Below are 20,304 nucleotides of genomic sequence, written 5' to 3'. Positions count from 1 at the left end.
CTCCATTGGGTGACACTTGGACATGTTACGCTAGGACATACCTGATTACATTTTAACGTTTTTGCAAGCGTGCACATAAATTCGTGCGCGCAACGATCACCGATTTTTTTCAATTGCCCAGGTGTCCTTAAAAATGTGTTTTCATCCTCATGAATTCCCACCTGACTTCGAATTAAACGTTTTATTGATTGATAAATCCTCTTGCACGCTTCCTTACGTACGTAATGGCAAACGCCACTTTGAAACCCATTGCGTGTTTTTCTGTTGCTCTCTATAGCTGAAGAATGCCGTTTATGTTTTGTCACTCAGCATGTGTAATCTTGCACCACTCAGAAGGCTGCTTCTTTGGTTATTTTACTCACTCCATTTACCAGGAAGTACTGCTATAATGAATCTGGTGATGCTTGCCCGCCCACAAAGGCTTAACCGCCTCTTTTTTTCTCTCCCAACTCTTTGGAGCGGGGTCCAAGTGATCTACAGAGGAATTGGAAAGGATGTCTGCTCATTAGAGGACAGGCGATACATTTTAGAGCCCCAGTCTCTGATAATAATAATCTGGGGCGAGCGGCCAGACGTGGCTCGCATCTGAGAAGTACCGTTCATAACGTGTCTCCGCCTACCGCATCGACGGTTGCTTCTTCATTTGCATTTAACTTAAAACGGTCGTTTGCTTTTCAGCCTCTTCGTCCATGTTGAACAGAGATCGTTTTTACAGATTAATCGGGGGAAGGATGTACACGCAAATGAGCATATTGATTAGGCAAATGGGGTTAAAGGCTTTTGTATTTTAATATATTTGCTGTCTTATGTCGTGATGCTTCTGTGGCGTCATGGTTTGCACCAGAGGTCACCGGTTCAAACTCCCGGCAGTTGAACCAACTGGAAAATCTCTTAAATCCACCCCCCGCCCTCCCGCCGCTGTCGACCCGGGCAGTATGAGTACATCACAGTCGATTGGCAGGTCGTGCGTGGTGGGGGAAATTGTGGATACTTTCACTTGTTTCCTAACAAAAAATCTGTCCGGCATAGAAAATGAGGCCAAATTTCCTCTTTGGAGGGGGGTTGGGGGGGGGGCATTTTAGAGATCCCTGTAGTGCAAACTTTTCTGCCAACAGTGGAGTGGACAAAGCAACTCCAGGGCTGCACATTTACCGTGTTTTGTCCATTGTATGGTGATATGTTATTTTAAAGTATTTTTTTTAATTCTTGTTACAAAGCGATCACGTTTCTTTTCAACCATCTTTCTGACAGGACAGCTTATCTGCTACATATAGTGTGCCGTAATTTTAAATATTTCATAGAACACACGTACTGTATTTAAATTCACCGGTCGCTGCTTAATTATTAATGCTCAGTGGAGACAAAGTAAATCAATTCATACTGGACACGCCGTAAAGATTAAGCTAAATAACGTTTTTTTGTTCCTTTGGGACTGACCTCTCCATCCTGATAAGAAATTCTCTGCGGAAAGGAATTATAGTTTTTTTTTTACGTGTTTGAAGAAAAACATTGCATAGTAATTTGTATCATCTTCATTATTCAGCATGTAGCCTGCATTTCCCAGGCAAAAAAAAATCTAATTTAGTGAATATATTACATGCAGTTTGCCATGATTATTCGTCTGCTACTATAAATTCCCACATATGATGGCATAAGCCGCTGCGAGGAGCTATCGTGTGGGGCCAGGTTTCCTCTAAACAAAAACAGCTCAGTGGGCTTTAGCTGGTGAATGAAATCGTTTTATTTTATGACGAAGAATTCATATTTTTGTGGCAATGTGCTTGCAAGGTGTATGCTCCCAAGGAAATTAAGCGACAAGGTCAGAATACTGAGGGGCAGTTGACGTATTCAAGCTTCCTGATAAAGACTCTTATCTCTGCTTTGTGTTTCGTGAATCAAGTTACAAAGACTTATCCCAAATGGACCGGGCTGCCCAGTTTGTTGGGAACGTACCAGGCCTTCAAGCATTAACTCCTTTCCCCCATAACTCCGATTATCACGGTTGGCTACGTACGGTGCGAAAGAAGTTCAGCATACATACAATGGCGATGCTCATTGCGGTGGCGCGGTTGTTTCCAGACACCAACATGCCACCAAAAACGCCATCGTCTTTCCATTGGAAGCTCTAGAGGAAAGGAAGATACATTAGTTTAATTGTTATCATCAATTACATGGGCAAACGCCTATAGCGTAGGAAATAATTCGCCATGATATCCCGTTGTCTTGGTTTCGCTGGACATCTTGAATGGTGCGACCAAGCAAAGGCTCTGCTTCACCTGTGCATGCATCTTGGTCAATGTTAATGGACTTATGAATGCATCTTTAAAATGTATTTTGCAATTAACTAATTAGGTTCATGTAAATTGCATCACCCCGTCGTTTGCGTGTGCACAATCAGCCTGTACATGTATTGCTGACGCATTGATGGAATAACCTAGACATAGTTTCCGTTGCGGATGAATGTGATCTATTTATGTTTTTTTAACGTCATACCCCAATGGGTATAAACTAAACTAATACTGAACTACTTTTATTTTCACAAGGTAAGGCCCCACTGAGCTATATAGCTCTTTTTCAGAAACGACCTGGCCACAAATGATAGCTCAACGAAGTGACTTGCCATCACATGGAAATATATAGCAGCCAAATACTCTAAAGGCATGTTCCTAAATGTGTAGGGAAAAACCAGAGGACTCGGAGAAAAATCCACACGACCGCGGGGAGAACATGCAAAATCCAAATATACAGCAGGCGTCAGGGTCGGACTTGAACTCACGGCCTCCTGTATACCAGGCGAGGTAGTTAACATCTCCTAGCCACCGCGGTGTACACATCGGTACACCACAGTTAGTTGATCGGGTATGGGCACATGCGGTGGGGTAAAGAGTGGGTACCCCCTCATTCTTCCACGACAACTGGCCAGCGTGGAGGAGTAGACCAAATATCCTCGAGGAGGGCTCCCTAGAGCTCCCTCTACCAGAGGCCCCTTCCGGCAGCGGTGGCGTGAGCCAGCAATTGCAGAGCTGCGACTTTACAAATTTTAAAATACCGTGCAGGTGTCCATGGGCATGCATGTAATAACCCTTTATAGATTTGAGGATAATGCCTACATTAGTGTCTGCTTTTGAAGATGATCTTTAAAGTTATAAACATACCGAGTCTTCTGGGTTACGTCCCTCTATTACCCCGAAGGCTTAGAAGGAAGCATTCCCAAGCGCCCATGTGATGTTGTCGCTGTAAAATCACATTTCAAGGGGAAGGTTACATTTCATTATGCTGCGTGTGACTGTGCTAATGCCTGTGCCGAGTTGCCAAGACACCACCTCTGTGATCACAGGCTCCGAAGCCCCGTGGGGTGATGGCAAGTGAAAAATGAGCATTGTCTCCTTAGTCAAGGGTTGTTCTCTTGTGCAGCGAGTTTTGACGGTCACAGACCCGGTCACTCACTGGCTGGTGGGTTGTGCAGAGAATGGATGGCGGAAATAAAAAAAAAGTACAATTTCGAAATAAAAAAATCGGTGTATTTTGGTTGCAATTTCACTTGTGCTCTCTGCACTGAGCATGCAGAGTCGTAAGAGTAACAACATCTACAATTATTCACCTTTTTAACAGGTTGCGTCGAGCAGGCTTTTTTGCAAGAAGTCGTGCAGGGAGGAAACCGGAGTTGCCTGGAGAAAAAGGCACGTGTTGTACGTATGGACGTATTTATGTAGAACTTTTTTTCGCACCGTACGTAGCCAACCGTGCTAATCAGAGGCGTCGAGGGAGAACGCTCGGCACCGCCATCTCTTGGTCATCGCACAGCCCCACGAATACAATGCGGGACAGCAACGCCTGTGGTGGTCACAAGGACCGCTGTTGTGGTCACAAGGACCGCTGTTGTGGTCACAAGGACCGCTGTTGTGGTCACAAGGACCATTGTTGCGGTCACAAGGATCCCCATGGCAATCACAAGGGCCCTCGTTGTGGTCACAAGGCCCTCTGTTGTGGTCACCCATCCAAGTACTGCACTAACCAGGCCTCAACCACGTTCATCTCGCGGGATCTGACAAGATCGGTCCGCTACAGTGTTCTCGTGCTGAATACACTATAATTAATGCTCCAGGTTACGTGTTGCACGTGCCCATTTATAAACTTACGAAGGTGGTGCGTTGTTTGCTGTGGGCGCTGGTTGGTTGTGGCGGTCGGATGCTGCTGGAGCAGGAATTTGAGTGTAGCAAAAGTGGATTCTAATTTGTACATGGCTGATGTTTTAGGTTCGATTTGAAGAACCTAATAACGATGTTTTGCAAATTATTTCCTTTCGTCATGAAGTGATTTGAGATGGTTCTGACTTTACGTATTTATCTTTACTCTTTATTTCTCTTGTCCAATGTTTGGATATTTGGTCCAGTTGCTGAGAATAATTTCGGCGAGATATATACACACACCTACACACTTAAAATATTAAAACTAGCTCGGTAAACCGGTTATCAAAACTGACCAACTAAAAAATTACATGGGGAGTTTCACAAAAATAGTCAACAAATATGAAATACTCTGTAAGAGTAACATGAGCTGCTGGATAAACACATTCCATTTTTTTGCGACCACACATTGCAGTCTTTTGCTATTGCAATCCCAACTCGATGCGTTTATAATGCACGAGATCGATCTATTTGGTGTGTTGTGTGATGTTTTTGGAGGTGTTGTTTGTTGAACGGAAAAAAGACGCGTGCAGAAACTCCAAGGTATGTCTTCTATGCTCAAGCAGGCGAGGCCACGCATTTGATGAATGCGGTGAAAGTCAATGCTCTTGGCTGTCTCTGTGCTTGGCAATAGGCTTCACCACCTTGCGATGGGCTTCAGCGAGGAGCGAGTAAATATCTTTCTAACAACTGGCTCCAAAGGAGCATGCGCATTGGACTTAAACTAGGGTGCCGAGGTGGCGAGATGTTAACTACCTCACCAGGTATATTGGAGGGCGTGGGTTCGATCCCGACCCTGACACCTGTATATTTGGAGTTTGCGTATTCTCCCCGTGGTCGCGTGGATTTTTCTCTTGGTCCTCTGGCTTTTCCCTCCACGTTTAGAATCAACAGGCGTTTAAGGGGCCGTCCATAAATGACGTCACGCGATTTTGACGATTTTTGACCCCCCCCCCCCTAAAAAAAAGTGCTTCAAATCGCTTTAAACTATTGTCATTGTAGTGCGTATTTAATGTGGCGCTGCACTCTGATGTTGCAGGAGAAAACATTTATATAAAAGTCAATTTAATTAAGTAGAACGTGTTGTCTATATTTATTTAAAGTTGCGCATTTTGATGCGACGTCACATTTCTCAAACCTCCCCCCCCTTGTTACACATCGTCACAAATGTCTGACACCCCCCCCCCCCCAGGTGCGTAACGTAATTTATGGACGGCCCTAAGAGTATTTCGCTACTATACATTTCGTGACAAGCCACTTCATTAAGCTTTCATTAGTGGCCAGGTCGCTTCTGAAAAAAAGCTTCGTAGCTCAGTGGGCCTTTCCTGGTAAAATAAATAATAAATAAAAAGGAAACGGCGAAACTACAGTACTCCCTCCACAAACGCACCATTGTAGGCTTGTTAAGCGGGCACTCTTTAAAAAAATGGAGTTACTAATTATCTTTAATATCACCCAATAAAGCCCCGAATAGTGAACGTGCAGCAGGTAAAGGCAGAATGTATAGACATACAACCATCATTGCAGTAATTAATAAAAATGAATACGTTACGAGTCCATTAACCCTTGCTTCAGGCCAGCCGGCCCAGCCATTAGGTTTGATTTATCTGTGCTCCCCCGACATCGTACTGCTGCGTGTGCTGCAGCAATTCCGGTGCGAGTTGAAATTGAGATGCCACAAATGATTCAGTTACCTGATTGCATTGTGTAAATGAGACCTGGCTTTGGCATCCACAATGACCCTGTTATTTTAAGATGTATCTTTTAATTTAATCTTTTGCTTTATTGCTTTGACCTGTACCCCCCCCACCACCCGCTCCTTGAGTTGTTTTGCAATGTTTAGCAAATTTGGCTTTTTTTATTATAACAAGAAGTTTCCGGGGGGAAATAAAATAAAGCGCTCATATTTTGTTTTAACACGTAACCCAAAAACCTCTATTATGGAGATTCTGTTTTGTTGGGACCTCAAGCCGCATTGAATTAAATTACTGTTTTTTTTCATTCAATACTTGTATAAAACGTTGAGAAACTCTGGATTAGCATCAGAGATTTGTGGCAATTCTACTCACGGTTAACAATAAGGATTGATAGCGATGCCATTTCTGATTATTTGAATGGTGAATAAAAAATATATATTTTAAACATTAAAGGACATGCACTATAGAGATGATGATGATGGCATGTTGAAATTGCCTTATTGAAGTAATAGAACGAAAGACAATCAAACAACTTTAAACATTCAGAAAGGATCTCCCTTCGCTGTAAAATAATTCACGTACAATATATATACACACACGGCATTACTGTTTAATTATGGATGAAACCATTATGCAGTCGTTAAGCTTTGATATATATTTAAATATTACATTTTCATATTGGTATTAAAATATGGCTTGTTTGGCCAATGGGCAGGGAATATATATATATAAATCTGTTGAAACCAAGAACCCCTGAATGTGTATATCACACAATGAGTACGGCATTCAGAGCTTCGTGAACAGTTGGAGTCTGTGGCAAGCTGAGCAGCTTCATCGCTTGCGCTGGACTATTTTATATCGTTATGAAGGCATTGATTTTTTTGTTATATATAATAATGGCAAAGTGGATTTATGCGCTTCCCTCCCATGGTCCGTCATGCACTGCTGGTTATTTACCATAATTATTGCTGGCTTTGCACGTCCACAGGTGAAGGCCGAACGCCCATAAAACTGCAATTAATGGCGCGTGTTATGGTTTGAATGTTAGCACAGCTCTCTATTAGAATGCCATCTGCTGATTTTTATCGGCAAGTGCCGGCAATTCCTTTTAAATATGAGGATATAACAATGTTTTTCATGTGCTATTTGCACGCTATGCACTGTGTATGAACAGATTATGGAAATATCTTCTTTAATAAAGCATATGGCGGTGCTAATAGAATTTGTGAGGCTGTGTGGCTTTTTGTTGAGGCTATATGTTACTGTCTTGTACTGTCTTCCAGTTGCAAAGAAGCCAAATTCTGTAATGTCTATATAAAATCAATGAAATAATAAAGGCGCATTCATTCATGTTACGCACAGGCTGCACACCAAACAAATCAAGAGGATATGACGTATTTTTTTTTAATTAATGAATTGCAACAATCATATTTGTTATGAACAGTGTTACGTGGTAGAAGCAATGTTTTGCCTTCCAGATTCATACAGGCACATTCTATTTTTCCCACATTCTATGGCGGTATGCATCCTAGATACATTGAACAACACTGAATTAATACCCAGAAGAGTCTGTGCAAATCACAAGTGACAGTTTAAAAAAAAACAACAACACCAGCAATGAGAACAACAGCACAGCTGGCAATCGGAGTTTATATACTCAGATCTGAGTACTCAGATTGTAAATTGGCATGTTCTGTTTACGTGACAACCCTTACTACTTGAATATTTCGGGTGGTGGCGGGTTTAACGACACATTTATATATTTACGTGATCGAACCCAAACTCCCCTCCCCCCCTCTATTATGGAGTTTCAAGTTTGAAAGTGAATTCACTCCTCGTCCCCGTGTCGCTGATTGCCTTGTCGATGTTATGGCCAACGGGGATCCCTTCCATCGCAGCATGGTCACTTATTATCCCGACAAGCATTTGAGGATATGTTTTTCTATTCAGTATAATTGTAGCATTTGTAGCTAAATTCCACATTCAGGTCATTATTGTGCACAGTAGCCAAATACCACCGACATTGCAGGGGTTATTTGTTTACAACAGAGAGGAAAGTGGTGAATTTGTTTTTAAATACAACTTGGAAAATAGGAAATGAATGCAGCCTGTTATACATAGACTGTATATATGAAATTCGATGTATTTAGAGAGGCATGGAAAGGTGGCAGAGTGGCTCGCGCATTGCACTACGAACCCGGCCCCCCGAGTTCGATTCCTGGCGATGGCTAACGTCGGTAGCGAGTGATATCTCAGCCAGTCCTGACCAGCATAGTGAAGTATGGTCAAACGGCCCCCATGATTGACAGTGTGTGGGGAGGCCTTAATGTATCGGTGGATTGACAAACATCTTCGCATTATTACTGTTGTTATTATTGTCATCAAATTTAAGGAACACTAATGTGTTTAAAAGCAAAAAGAAATCGACAGAGAAGAGTCAAGTTCAAGGTTGGCTCGAGGATTCAGACCATCGCTCCCCATTTCTCTCCATTCATTTGGTTGATGGTGGGGGTGCTTAGTGCGTATGTATTTTTTATGCCCTGCTGAGATTCTGCTTACATCGGCAGAATGGATGCTGCCCATCCGCAGCCTATGAATAAAAACATTACGGGCTATTTCAGGTGTGAGGTACCAGCAGGCCTGAGCTTTGACTTGCATGCAAAGAGCGTGCATTCACACGCTTAAGATGGAGTTCCTGTTTAATGAAGCTAAACACAGAGCTAGAGACATCTGGTAGCATTTGCTTACGTGTTAGTGGCTGATGAACTAAACGTGTCTGTGTGTGCGTGTATAAACGTCAGCATCGGGGAGGCATGTTCCTGGCTACCCACCCTTCACTTTTCGGTGTGACATGCCAGCCTTTATGGGTGCTTGCTCACAGCACTTTCCCCATCCATAATACAGGTCTTTTTTTAATAATACGCGACACATTTATATTTACGCGATCTAACCCAAAAAACCTGTATTATGGATGATATAGGTCGCGAAAGCCTACGTGTTAAACTCACTTGCCCCAATAGTCTAAAGGCTATGTGGGGGGTCTTTGCCTTTGTATAACACATTTCTGCGGAGGGAGCTGGTAGGAACGTTGGGTTGCTCGGTCAATGGCCAGGGTCAACGGCGGCGTGGTGTATTCCGCAAATATGCCCGACTGTGAGGGCGGGCACAAGCCGGCGTGAGTAGGTTAAACGTTGAGTTTTATAAGGGCACCACGGGGTGACCAGCCAACCCCCCCCAGCCCCACCCCTCCCACCCCCCACCCAGTCCCACCCTCCCCACCCAGCCCCTCCCCACCCTCCCCTCTCCACCCAGCCCCACCCCTCCCATTTTTGGATGCACGACGGACGGACACAATAATCCCCTGTGGGCTGGTGTAACCAGGAGGTTCCTACCAGTATAAAGTGTAGACTGTATGATGCCAAAGAGTATGTCTGTAAGGATTCCCCCATCACAGTTCAATGCATTTTCACAATACTGAGTCACGATATAATTTAAGAGTTCATTCAATGTTTTTATATTGCGGTACCCCTAGTGACTTTAGGGGTCATTGGAAATAATGACTTACATCATACAAAAATTGAAATTCATCCTTCCTCGCATATGCCCAACAAGCACTGCGTGCATCGTGAGTGTAATCGTTGATTTTAAATAATGAATCGATGCACTATCACACCCTTACCAAGGAGTGCATGCTGTATGTGCAGGCATCGATGCATCTCTCTTGAAGAGATAGATGGGAGACATGTGGTCGGGTTAAAGACATAATTCGAACTGTTAACAAAAGTGGGATTGAGCAAGGACACGTGGCTAGGAGGGATGATGACCGATGGTCAGGAATAATGACAGTGATTCAGCCAAGGAATGGAACGTATCCGAGAGGATATCCACGAAGAGATGGAGCGATGAATCAGTTTAAGTACAGAGTGCTTGTCAGATTGTTGCATCGCAGGATCGGCGGGCGCCACGCTGGCGAGATGTTAGCTACCTTGCCTGGTATACAGGAGCTTGTGGGTTCGATCCCGACCCTGATTGATGCCTGCTGTATATTTGGAGTTTGCATGTTCTCCTCGAATTTTCTCCGGGTCCTCCGGTTTTTCCCTCCACATTTAGAATCAGCGTGCGTTTAAGAGTATTTTGCTGCTATACATGACCACATGATAAGCCACTTTGTTGAGCTATCATGTGTCCAGGTCGCTTTTGAAAAAAAGCCACATAGCTCAATGGGCCTTATCTGACAAAATAAATATGAGTAGTTTGGAATGGTGAAGGCTTGGGAGAGACCCTTATCCTGAAGTGGATTGTTTACAGCCAATTAGGATGTTGATGGTGAATGTTAATCGCCTGAAAATTATTGGGTGTTGGTGGATTACAGCTACGAATTACAGATCCCTTGGCCTTCACGGATAATGGGATTTCCAGGAAAGTTGTACTTTTTAGCACTTATGAGTGTAACGAAATGCCCATCAGCGTGTCAGCCATATATCATCGGGTCAGAATTGATTCCCAAATCTATCACCACCAACTATCAGCTAATGCAGTTTTTTTAGGAATGTGCGACACGGAATATTTACATTTGTTTATCTGCTGATATTAAAAAAAAGAAAGTCTATTATTCCAGAGGAGCATATTTATTTCGTTCATTGTGAAATATTAATCGTATCAGCACAAGAGTCAAAGAGAGCAGTGAGAGAACAACGGCTTAATCATTAACGCACCCGGATATTAATGGCTTTTTAAATGAATTGTTGCTAACTACTCGAGTACTAATTGACATGTTAGATTTTCGGATGATTTTTGTCGATGTTTTTCTTTAAATGCTCGGCGCATTAAATGATTTACTGATTTCGATTTAAAGCTTTCGTGACTGCAGGGATTCATCTTCTTGGTTCTTTCGGTAAAGTCATAAAATAATAAAAATAAAACATAATAAAATAAAATAATATTTTATTTTATAAAACATAATAAAATAAAATAATATTTTATTTTATTATGTTTTATTTTTATTATTTTATTACTTTCCTTCTACGTGATTTTACCGAAAGAACCAAGAAGATGATTTACTGATAATATAATTGACAGAACCTGAAAATGGAACGGTGTGCAAATTGGCGTCGCAGTGCTCTGCACTAGATTGCTATTTTAGTTGCGCCGTATAAATTAATCGGTGCATAAATAGCAGTGGGTGTCGGGCGGTGCGCGCAGGATGTTTTGAAAAATGCCCCAAGGATTTCGTCGACTGTCACGACGTTCTTCAGGGGGTATAGCACAGTTGAGTTTTATTTTTATTATTATTTTGCCACGAATTTTTTTTATTAGCGTCGAACCAGTCACGTTATTATAATAAGACTCCTCCGAGGGGGGGTGAACGGCCATGGAAAATCAACCTCAGGAAGGTTGTTTCAAAGTTGTCTCGGGAGCAGAGGGAGCAGTGCGGTTGTTATTATGTGCTGCGCGATGAACCTGGAAAACCTGAATTTAATTCCCAGCCATTGCTAACATAAGCTGTCAGTGATATCAATAGTCACAGTGTTGAGTAGGAAGTGATCGCTATAGGATCTCTTACATCAGCAGTCAGTGATATCTGAACTGCTTCCGAGTCCCCGCTTAATCAACCCGCACTAAACCAGCATGGTGAAGTAAGGTGAAAAAACCTTCACCATTGACATATCCTTTAACCAGCAGTGGATTGATAAAGGTCTGTTAATTATGTGTATATACAGAATGCTTCAACATTTTTTTTACCACTTATATGGGAATTGTTTTTAATGGAAAAAAAACGGAAAATACACTGTATCATGATAACAAATGTATGTTAATAGCTTAAAAATTTTCGATTTAAAGCTTTCGTGACTGCAGGGATTCATCTTCTTGGTTCTTTCGGTAAAGTCACGTAAAAGGGAAATAATAAAATAATAAAAATAAAACATAATAAAGAGTCTCCACTTGTTCGCCATCATTGTCAACGCGTGCCTGGAATCTTCTCCAGGTGGTCTCCAGAGCCCGGAGGCACATTTCTCGTGGTATTGTTGCAAATTTTCCGAAGTGTTAACATTGTTTTGCAGTACCCTGTGTGTGTGTGTGCGTATATACACACACATACACAGGCTCACCAGGAGAAGGCGATACAGCGAATGTTGATTCCACCTGCTCTGTCGGTACGGGATAGAGCATTGCCTCCCCGGCATGCCTGGCTTTTCTCCAAGTGCCGTGGTATTCTCCCACATGTAAACACGTGTCAATTGATAATTGTTTTTTTACCCTTTTATCTGGCAACAAAACTGACACCTTTTTGACAATGAGTCATGTTTGCATTGACCACAATATCTGCGGTCGGAATGCAAAAAAAAAACACAAATCTTATAATGTATGCAATGTCCTTGAAATTGTGTTTTTTTTGCATTCTGACCGCAGGTATTGTGGTCAATGCAAACATGACTCCTTGTAAAAAAGGTGTCAGTTTTGTTGCCAGATAAAAGGGTAAAAAAACAATTATCATATTTTTCTACTGGCAAGGGAGGTTCCACGTGTCAATTGTCTGATAAAACCTTGATATGTAGAGGACCACGGAGCTTGGGGGGGGGGGAACTAGGTACCAGCCTACCACCTAGCATTGCCTTCCCACTTACCTGTGGTTCCTCGCGCCTCTGAGTCAACCTCCCTTTTCAAGAGTGAGTGAATGCTGTGTGGCGCGTTACACGTTTTAATTATCCAGTCGTCCCTCGTTGTTCGCGAGAGATACGTTTCCAGAGACGCTCGTGAATCGCACGAGGTATTGGCCTACGAAAACCGATTTATTTTTTCATGAATTGCCTTAAATAAATACGTAGATATATAAGCTATTAAATACATGAACATTTTATTCACACAAAAAAATTGGTTATGATCAAATGTAATATTGAAGTATTAAATAATAGTTTATTGATGAGCTTACCTTCATCTCATCACCTTCTTGCATCACATTTTCTCTCATCACTTGATTTATTTTTCGATTTAAAGCTTTCGTGACTGCAGGGATTCATCTTCTTGGTTCTTTCGGTAAAGTCACGTAGAAGGGAAATAATAAAATAATAAAAAATAAAACATTATAAAATACAATTCTCACGACGTTTCGGCCACAACGCAAGCAGCCGTCCTCAGGTGAAGAACAGGTCTGTCGGAAAGACAGCGTCTGAATGAACAATTTATTTATCTCTCTCTCTCTTCGATTTAGTCGCGTAGAGTTCCAGATGCAATTCATGGATAGCCAAAATTCCTAATTAGCAAGTTCGTGAACAACGAGGAAATAATGTCATTTAAATGAAACCATTTAGTATGAGCATTACTAGTACTAATTGCTTGGTTATTTTGCATATGTCAAGGTTGTATGTGTAATTGTATATGTATGTGGGGAGCGGTAGTGTAGCGGTTAGCACGGTGCGCGACGAACCCGGCGAACCGGGTTCGACTCCCGCTCATGGCCAACACCAGTGACGATTATCTGAACTGGTTCTGGGCCTCCCCTAGGTCGACTCAGCCTCAAATGAGCAGCTAGTGTGGTGTGTAAACACCAGCAAGGCGGGCGGGTGTGGTGCTGGCCACCCACCCCCTCGTGTGCCTTGCCGGCCTTCATAGGTGCTCACTATCAGCACTTGCTCCTACAGTCTGTTCATGCTATCTTTGTATGTGAACTGGTAGCAATTGTTGGAATTATTATGTTCCGGGGGTGAGAATAAACGAGTGGATAACGAGTATCCGCCATCTCTATTTCACTGTATATTTGTCAGCCCCTAAAGTATAACGATAGGCCAGTTCACGGATGACCGTGTGTCATTCAGAACTATAGATTTTCCCTCCATCATGCAACATGACCAATGCCACTGAGTTACAGGGTTGTGATCAAGGCTGTGCTCAGTCGTAGACTGCAGCCAGTAGAGTCTAGCATGGCACCTTGCATATATATATTTTTGCTTCCCATACTCTGCCAACCAAATATTCATCATAAAAAACAACACATTTAATGAAACCTTCACGAATATCTCCCCACTCATGCTGCCAGTATATGTACCTGTACCAGATGGTGTGTGTTTAATTTTGGATCTGCTACCAATAGCCAGGCTGCAAGTCATTGGAAGGCCACATAGCGGTGATATCCACCTATTCCAGACATCCTTCTGGGGTCTGCCCTTCCACTCGGACTAGCCTTGGGCTTTGATTTGGAATGGTTTGCTTGGCCCGCGTCGACTGAATAATCCCGCAGATGTCTACAATGGCAACTGTTCAGTTCAAAAGACACCATTAATGCTGCTGATATATGGTAACCGGTACATTTGATTCAACATTCGTTTCTATAGTGAATCCACGTCGGTTATATTTTTGTCAAAGCATCTCTTCTAAGTGGTGTGAGGGATAGCGATGAGGGAAGGATCCGTTTCCAAGTGGAGAGCCAAACGAGTGCACGTGGTGATAATAATTTAAAAAATAGTATTACTTTATGTATAGTGTCCTCGACGTTCATACAAATTGCATCTCACAGTCGCTGAGGAACCGCAGTAAAAGCTAGAAGGCGATGAGCTATCAATTAAAAAACTCTGCAGTCCTCTGTATATTAAGATGTTTTGAGCAAATTAATGATTGTTTATACATTAAAGGTGCCAATGAGTGCATTTAATACCTAAAATACTTTCAACCTATTATATCATCTATTACCACTAGAATGCTTCATCACATTATCCAGTTATGCTGGTAATAGAATAAACAACGGAAATGCATTATCTAATAAACTATACTGCTTTCGATTAATATCACTTTGATGTTACTTTCAATTAACATCACTTTGGTGTCACAGACTGATGCTCCTTTATTTCACTTTAGTTGTCGTGCCGGATTAAAACGAAAAATAATCTGGCAGCTTTAACTTTTTACCAAATACGGTACTTTATTGCCAATTCGCGATCACAACTGTATCGACTGGCCAGTTACAGATGATCCATAATATAGATTTTTTTTTTGGATTAGATCGCGTAAATATAAATGTGTCGTTAAACCCACTACCACCCGACGTAGCCAATTAGTAAGGTTTGTCACGTTAAAAAGAACGTGCCAATTCGTTACTAGTACAACACACCGGTTGTGTGTTTGAGAGCACATCCACAACATTTAAAATCTGAGTACGACGTTTCGCCCAGTAACTACAACCGGCATCATCAGGCGGACAGCCAGATTTGTGACAAATTAGACGGCGGCAGAGACACGATGGGGGAAAAGTAGTCTATTTTCAGTTAATGGATGACAATGGAGGGCAGTTAATGGATGACAAGAAGATTTTTATGTTGCCCAAAACAGTTCTGAAACAAGAAAGTTGGACATCTTTGATTTACGTCGGCACGGACACAATCTGCCCAGCACGAAGTCAGGCCCAAGATTTGTGTACATATTCAAGTTTTGGTTGCAAAGTTTAAAACCGGCCGAGAAATTGTGCCCGGAATTTGTATGGCGCAACGCCTTGTCTTACGAAACTACCCGTACAGTCCAACGTAGCGAAAGGGATGTCAATATACGTGTAATGAGGTTTGTAGATTGGGAAATGCCCCGTTCAAGGAGCGTGAGATAGAAACGGGGATTATCACCGTGAAAAAAAAGTTGCTGGCTGGTAGCATAAAGTGTGGGCACTCCCCTAAAGCTCGCTCTAAGCTGGCAGGGTAAAGTGTGGGTGCTGCCCTAAAGCTCGCACTAAGCTGGCAGGGTAAAGTGTGGGTGCTGCCCTAAAGCTCGCACTAAGCTGGCAGGGTAAAGTGTGGGTGCTGCCCTAAAGCTCGCACTAAGCTGGCAGGGTAAAGTGTGGGTGCTGCCCTAAAGCTCGCACTAAGCTGGCAGGGTAAAGTGTGGGTGCTGCCCTAAAGCTCGCACTAAGCTGGCAGGGTAAAGTGTGGGTGCTCCCCTAAAGCTCGCACTAAGCTGGCAGGGTAAAGTGTGGGTGCTGCCCTAAAGCTCGCACTAAGCTGGCAGGGTAAAGTGTGGGTGCTGCCCTAAAGCTCGCACTAAGCTGGCAGGGTAAAGTGTGGGTGCTGCCCTAAAGCTCGCACTAAGCTGGCAGGGTAAAGTGTGGGTGCTGCCCTAAAGCTCGCACTAAGCTGGCAGGGTAAAGTGTGGGTGCTGCCCTAAAGCTCGCACTAAGCTGGCAGGGTAAAGTGTGGGTGCTGCCCTAAAGCTCGCACTAAGCTGGCAGGGTAAAGTGTGGGTGCTCCCCTAAAGCTCGCACTAAGCTGGCAGGGTAAAGTGTGGGTGCTGCCCTAAAGCTCGCACTAAGCTGGCAGGGTAAAGTGTGGGTGCTGCCCTAAAGCTCGCACTAAGCTGGCAGGGTAAAGTGTGGGTGCTGCCCTAAAGCTCGCACTAAGCTGGCAGGGTAAAGTGTGGGTGCTGCCCTAAAGCTCGCACTAAGCTGGCAGGGTAAAGTGTGGGTGCTCCCCTAAAGCTCGCACTAAGCTGGCAGGGTAAAGTGTGGGTGCTCCCCTAAAGCTCGCACTAAGCTGGCAGGGTAAAGTGTGGGTGCTGCCCTAAAGCTCGCACTAAGCTGGCAGGGTAAAGTGTGGGTGCTGCCCTAGAGCTCCCTTCTTTTTACCTCCGCGGATTGTTTTTGTCTTGACCCCCGACACGGGGAAGCTGCCCGCACTGAAAGCAACAACGGCGGCCGCCCCCACCACCGTTGTCAACGCAACGGCAACGCTCGCTCGAAGCGTTGCCGTTGACAACTGTGGCCCCGTCTGGCCCCGTCACAGCGCGACGCCATCGCTCATCCACCACCATCACCACCACTGCCACCACCACTGCCACCACCATCACCACCATCACCACCACCACAATCACCACCATCGCCACCACCATCACCACCACCATCACCACCACTGCCACCACCACTCATCCACCACCATCACCACCACTGCCACCACCACCATCACCACCACGACCACCGCTCATCCACCACCATCACCACCACCCATCCACCACCATCACCACCACCATCACCACCATCACCACCACTGCCACCACCACTGCCACCACCATCACCACCACTATCACCACCACTATCACCACCACCATCACCACCACCATTACCACCACCATTGCCACCACCACCATCACCACCACTGCCACCACCGCTCATCCACCACCATCACCACCACTGCCACCACCGCTCATCCACCACCATCACCACCACTGCCACCACTGCCACCACCACCCCCTCGCCCCCCTCTCCCCGTTGTTCTGGAGCTGTGACCGCACGTCCGCGTATCCTCTTTTTTTGGGGGGGCGGTGGTGGGGGGGGCCGAGATTATTTACGACGTCGTCGGCGGCATCGTTGGCACTGCCGTGCCCCCCTTTTGCTTTGCTTCCCCTTCACAGGACGGCTCTGGCGTGAGCGGCTCTTGGCGTCGCGTCGCGGTCGACCGTTGTTTGTCCGTTCGGTGCCATTAATTCGAAGGAGACCGGCAGGCTCTGACATAATCATCGGCGGCGCTTACGGTGGCGTGTTTTGTTGTTGTGTTTGTTTGTTGTTGTGTGCGGTGTGGTGTGTGTCGGTCATCGTCCTTGTCGCGCTGAGGGGTTTGCGCGGTAATCCATCCCAAAGCCTGCTCACGGGGGTGGCACTCACCGGTTGACCGGGACGCTGCCGCGGAACGCAGAGGGTCGCCCGGGCTCGATTCGTCCTCCCGGCGTGGCGATTAAAATCATTTAGGGGGGGGGGGGGTGAGGTTTCTTGAATCCAACCTCACCTCACCCCACCCCCCCACGCAGCCTCTGTCCACCCAGCAGTGTAGATGGGTTCAAGGTAAGTAAGAGCCCGATGATGGGCAGGTCTCGCATGTGCGGTGAGATCAAAGTGTGGGTATTCACACCTCTGAGAGGTAAATCCACAAAGAGATGCAAGGATGAAGCAGTTCAAGTGCCGATTGCTGGGTGGACTGTTGCGTTGCAAGATCGGTGGGCACCATTGTGGCGAGATGTTAACTACCTCGCCTGGTGTACAGGAAGTCGTGTGTTCGATCCCGACACTGGCACCTGCTGTATATTGGAGTTTGCGTGTTTGCTCCATGGTTGCATAGATGTTCCTCTGGGTCCCTCCGGATTTTTCCTCCACGTCTAGAATCAACGTGCATTTAGATAATTTGGCTGCTATACATATCCACATGACAAAGCCATTTTGTTGAGCTATCATTTGTGGACAGGTCACTTCTGAAAAAGAGTTCAATAGCTCAGTGGGCTTTACCTGGTAAAATAAAAAAAAAATGGTTGTATACTAACCAAGAAGATGTATACTAATAGTTTAATTTAGTTCTTCCAAAACGTCTGACCAGTGTGGAAGAGTAGGCCAAAAATACTCTTGCGGTGCCGTCTTGAGCTTCCACTCGTGGAGGCCCTTCAAAACAACAGTGGCATTGAGAGAGCAACTGCAGGGCTGCACCTTTATCCTTTTAACCCCTCAGAATGATTGTAATTCCCCCCCCCCTCCTATTCCCCTCTGTGATGGCTGATAATAATAGCAACCCCTTATTTTGCATCTTTAGACGCTTATACAGGGCATTATTCATGAAACCTGTGCCAGTGGAATGTCATAACCTTACATTGTTAATATTAAGGGTTTCTATGCTATGAACAGGGCAGAGATCCCTGGAACCAATAATTTAGTCTGGATGGATGAATACAGATTCATAATTTGTTTCTCAATATTCGCATTGGTATAATTTAGAAGTACCGTACGGACTTTTGACACGTTGACTCATAAAGCCCTGGAAGGGCCATTAATAGGTTTGCACAATTACGGTAAAGGGAAAATAAACAAGGGGATATGTCTGTATCCGTGTGCGTGCCGTGTTAGCGTTCGCTGGTTTTCGTTTTACCGACCGTGCAGTTTATTGTTGCTGAGAACGTTCCGGTCACCGGCATTGCCGTAAAGTACTCAGCATTTAAGGTTGAATGCGGATAGGACAGATCGCTAATGCATTGCGACGGGATATTACCCAGAGTACAGTGCACTCAAATGTCTGCATCAAAAGCAAAGTCAAATTTAGATTAAAACTCAGTTTTGCTCCAGTAGCTTAATAAAAACCGGTTGAAGTTCATTATATCCGGGTTAACTTCACACTACAGTACTTGATTGCCTTACTAATCACGGACACGGTGAGAGATTAAAATGTCAGGGAGGTGGGGGGTGACACGGATTTCATTGCAGCGCCCAGTGGCTTTTGAAGGATTGCATCGGTGTCACGCTACGGGGCTTATTGAAAGTTGCGTCTCGCGACCGTATAGCTCCGAGCTACACATTGGATAAGTGGGTCTCACTGTTTGCTTGTCTCCTATTGATTGGCAGCAGTTGGAAAGAAAAAAAAACCCAAAGGAGGAAAAACGGTGGCTTTAATAAAGGCTTGCTTGAAGCCAGGTGGCTTGAACATGTCCAGGGTTGAGATGGGAAGCCTCCCGTAACTCAATTCCAGAATGTTGCACCGGCACGTGCGATTTAAGGTGCTGATTGGCCGATTAGGTACCTGCGTTTAAAAACTTGAAGGTCGATGCAAAATCAAGCGAGGATTATCCAGAGCCCAGTCACCAACAGCTGCGCAAAATACCCAGTTTACCAGAAATTATGTTTTGCGCCTCGTTTGCCCGAACCTAGCCCTGGGAACGCAACGTTACTGCTGCTCGTGTAGGTGTTGGAATCCATTTGCATCGGCCTTCGCCGCTTGAAGACCCGTTGCTCCTGCAGGCATTTGAGGGTGAGATACGTTGACTCACCGAGATACTGAGGAGCCCCCGTGGTGTCTCATTAAACAACCGTCCTTCCGCGGCACGCTCCTCTGTTGTCAGCCGGTGTTTCCGACGCTCGGGAAATGCGCACAATTCAGCGTTGCCTCGTTACCAGGGCGGCGTAGCGCGATGGGTGAGAATAACATCAGGCAAATAAAAACAAACCACCGTTTCAAAACGCGCTTCCAGCGCACGTGAACGTTCGGCATAATATTTGCCGCGCGTTGCCTCCTTTATGCGGCTTTGATTGATGCCCATTGTGCGTTGTATCGCAATTGTAGTTGTGATTATCTTCTCAAGGATTGCGCAATTAGTGTCAACTGTGCGCTGATGAAAAGCGGCGACGGTTGGAGCTGCGGCTAATCAGCTCGCTGCAAAGGTCGGACTGGGTTAATGCCTCCCGCTGAAATTGAGATAATTTTAGTCGACATAAATAATAATTAAAAAAGGATGAGATGTATAGACGGACGGAGAGGTATAATTTTACACAAAGGCAGGCAAACGGGGAATTGTCAAATCCCGTTGCCATAAGTCACTTGCTAGGTTCATGCGAATAGACTATTTAAATGATTTTGCTGTTATAAATGTGTTGAGCTATGATTTGTGGCCAGGTCGCTTTTGAAAAATAAGTGAATACCTCA

At 44.6% G+C, this 20,304-nt stretch overlaps 1 protein-coding gene and 1 long non-coding RNA gene across 13 annotated transcripts in view; one reads left to right on the top strand and one right to left on the bottom strand.

Annotated features, from left to right (window-relative positions):
• LOC144942709 (calmodulin-binding transcription activator 1-like) overlaps positions 1 to 20,304 on the top strand; it is a 529,165-nt gene that overhangs the window by 299,212 nt on the left and 209,649 nt on the right. The window lies entirely within an intron of this gene.
• On the bottom strand, positions 414 to 17,575 carry LOC144942840 (uncharacterized). The gene is made up of 3 exons (XR_013639418.1): positions 17,514 to 17,575; positions 2,038 to 2,125; positions 414 to 474 (listed from the first exon to the last, which is right to left on the bottom strand). It is a non-coding gene; the product is annotated as an uncharacterized LOC144942840 (long non-coding RNA).

The sequence above is a fragment of the Lampetra fluviatilis genome, chromosome 28 (genome assembly GCF_964198595.1).
Source record: "Lampetra fluviatilis chromosome 28, kcLamFluv1.1, whole genome shotgun sequence".
Classification (NCBI taxonomy): Eukaryota; Metazoa; Chordata; class Hyperoartia; order Petromyzontiformes; family Petromyzontidae; genus Lampetra; species Lampetra fluviatilis.
This window is presented reverse-complemented; position numbering and strand designations above follow the sequence as displayed.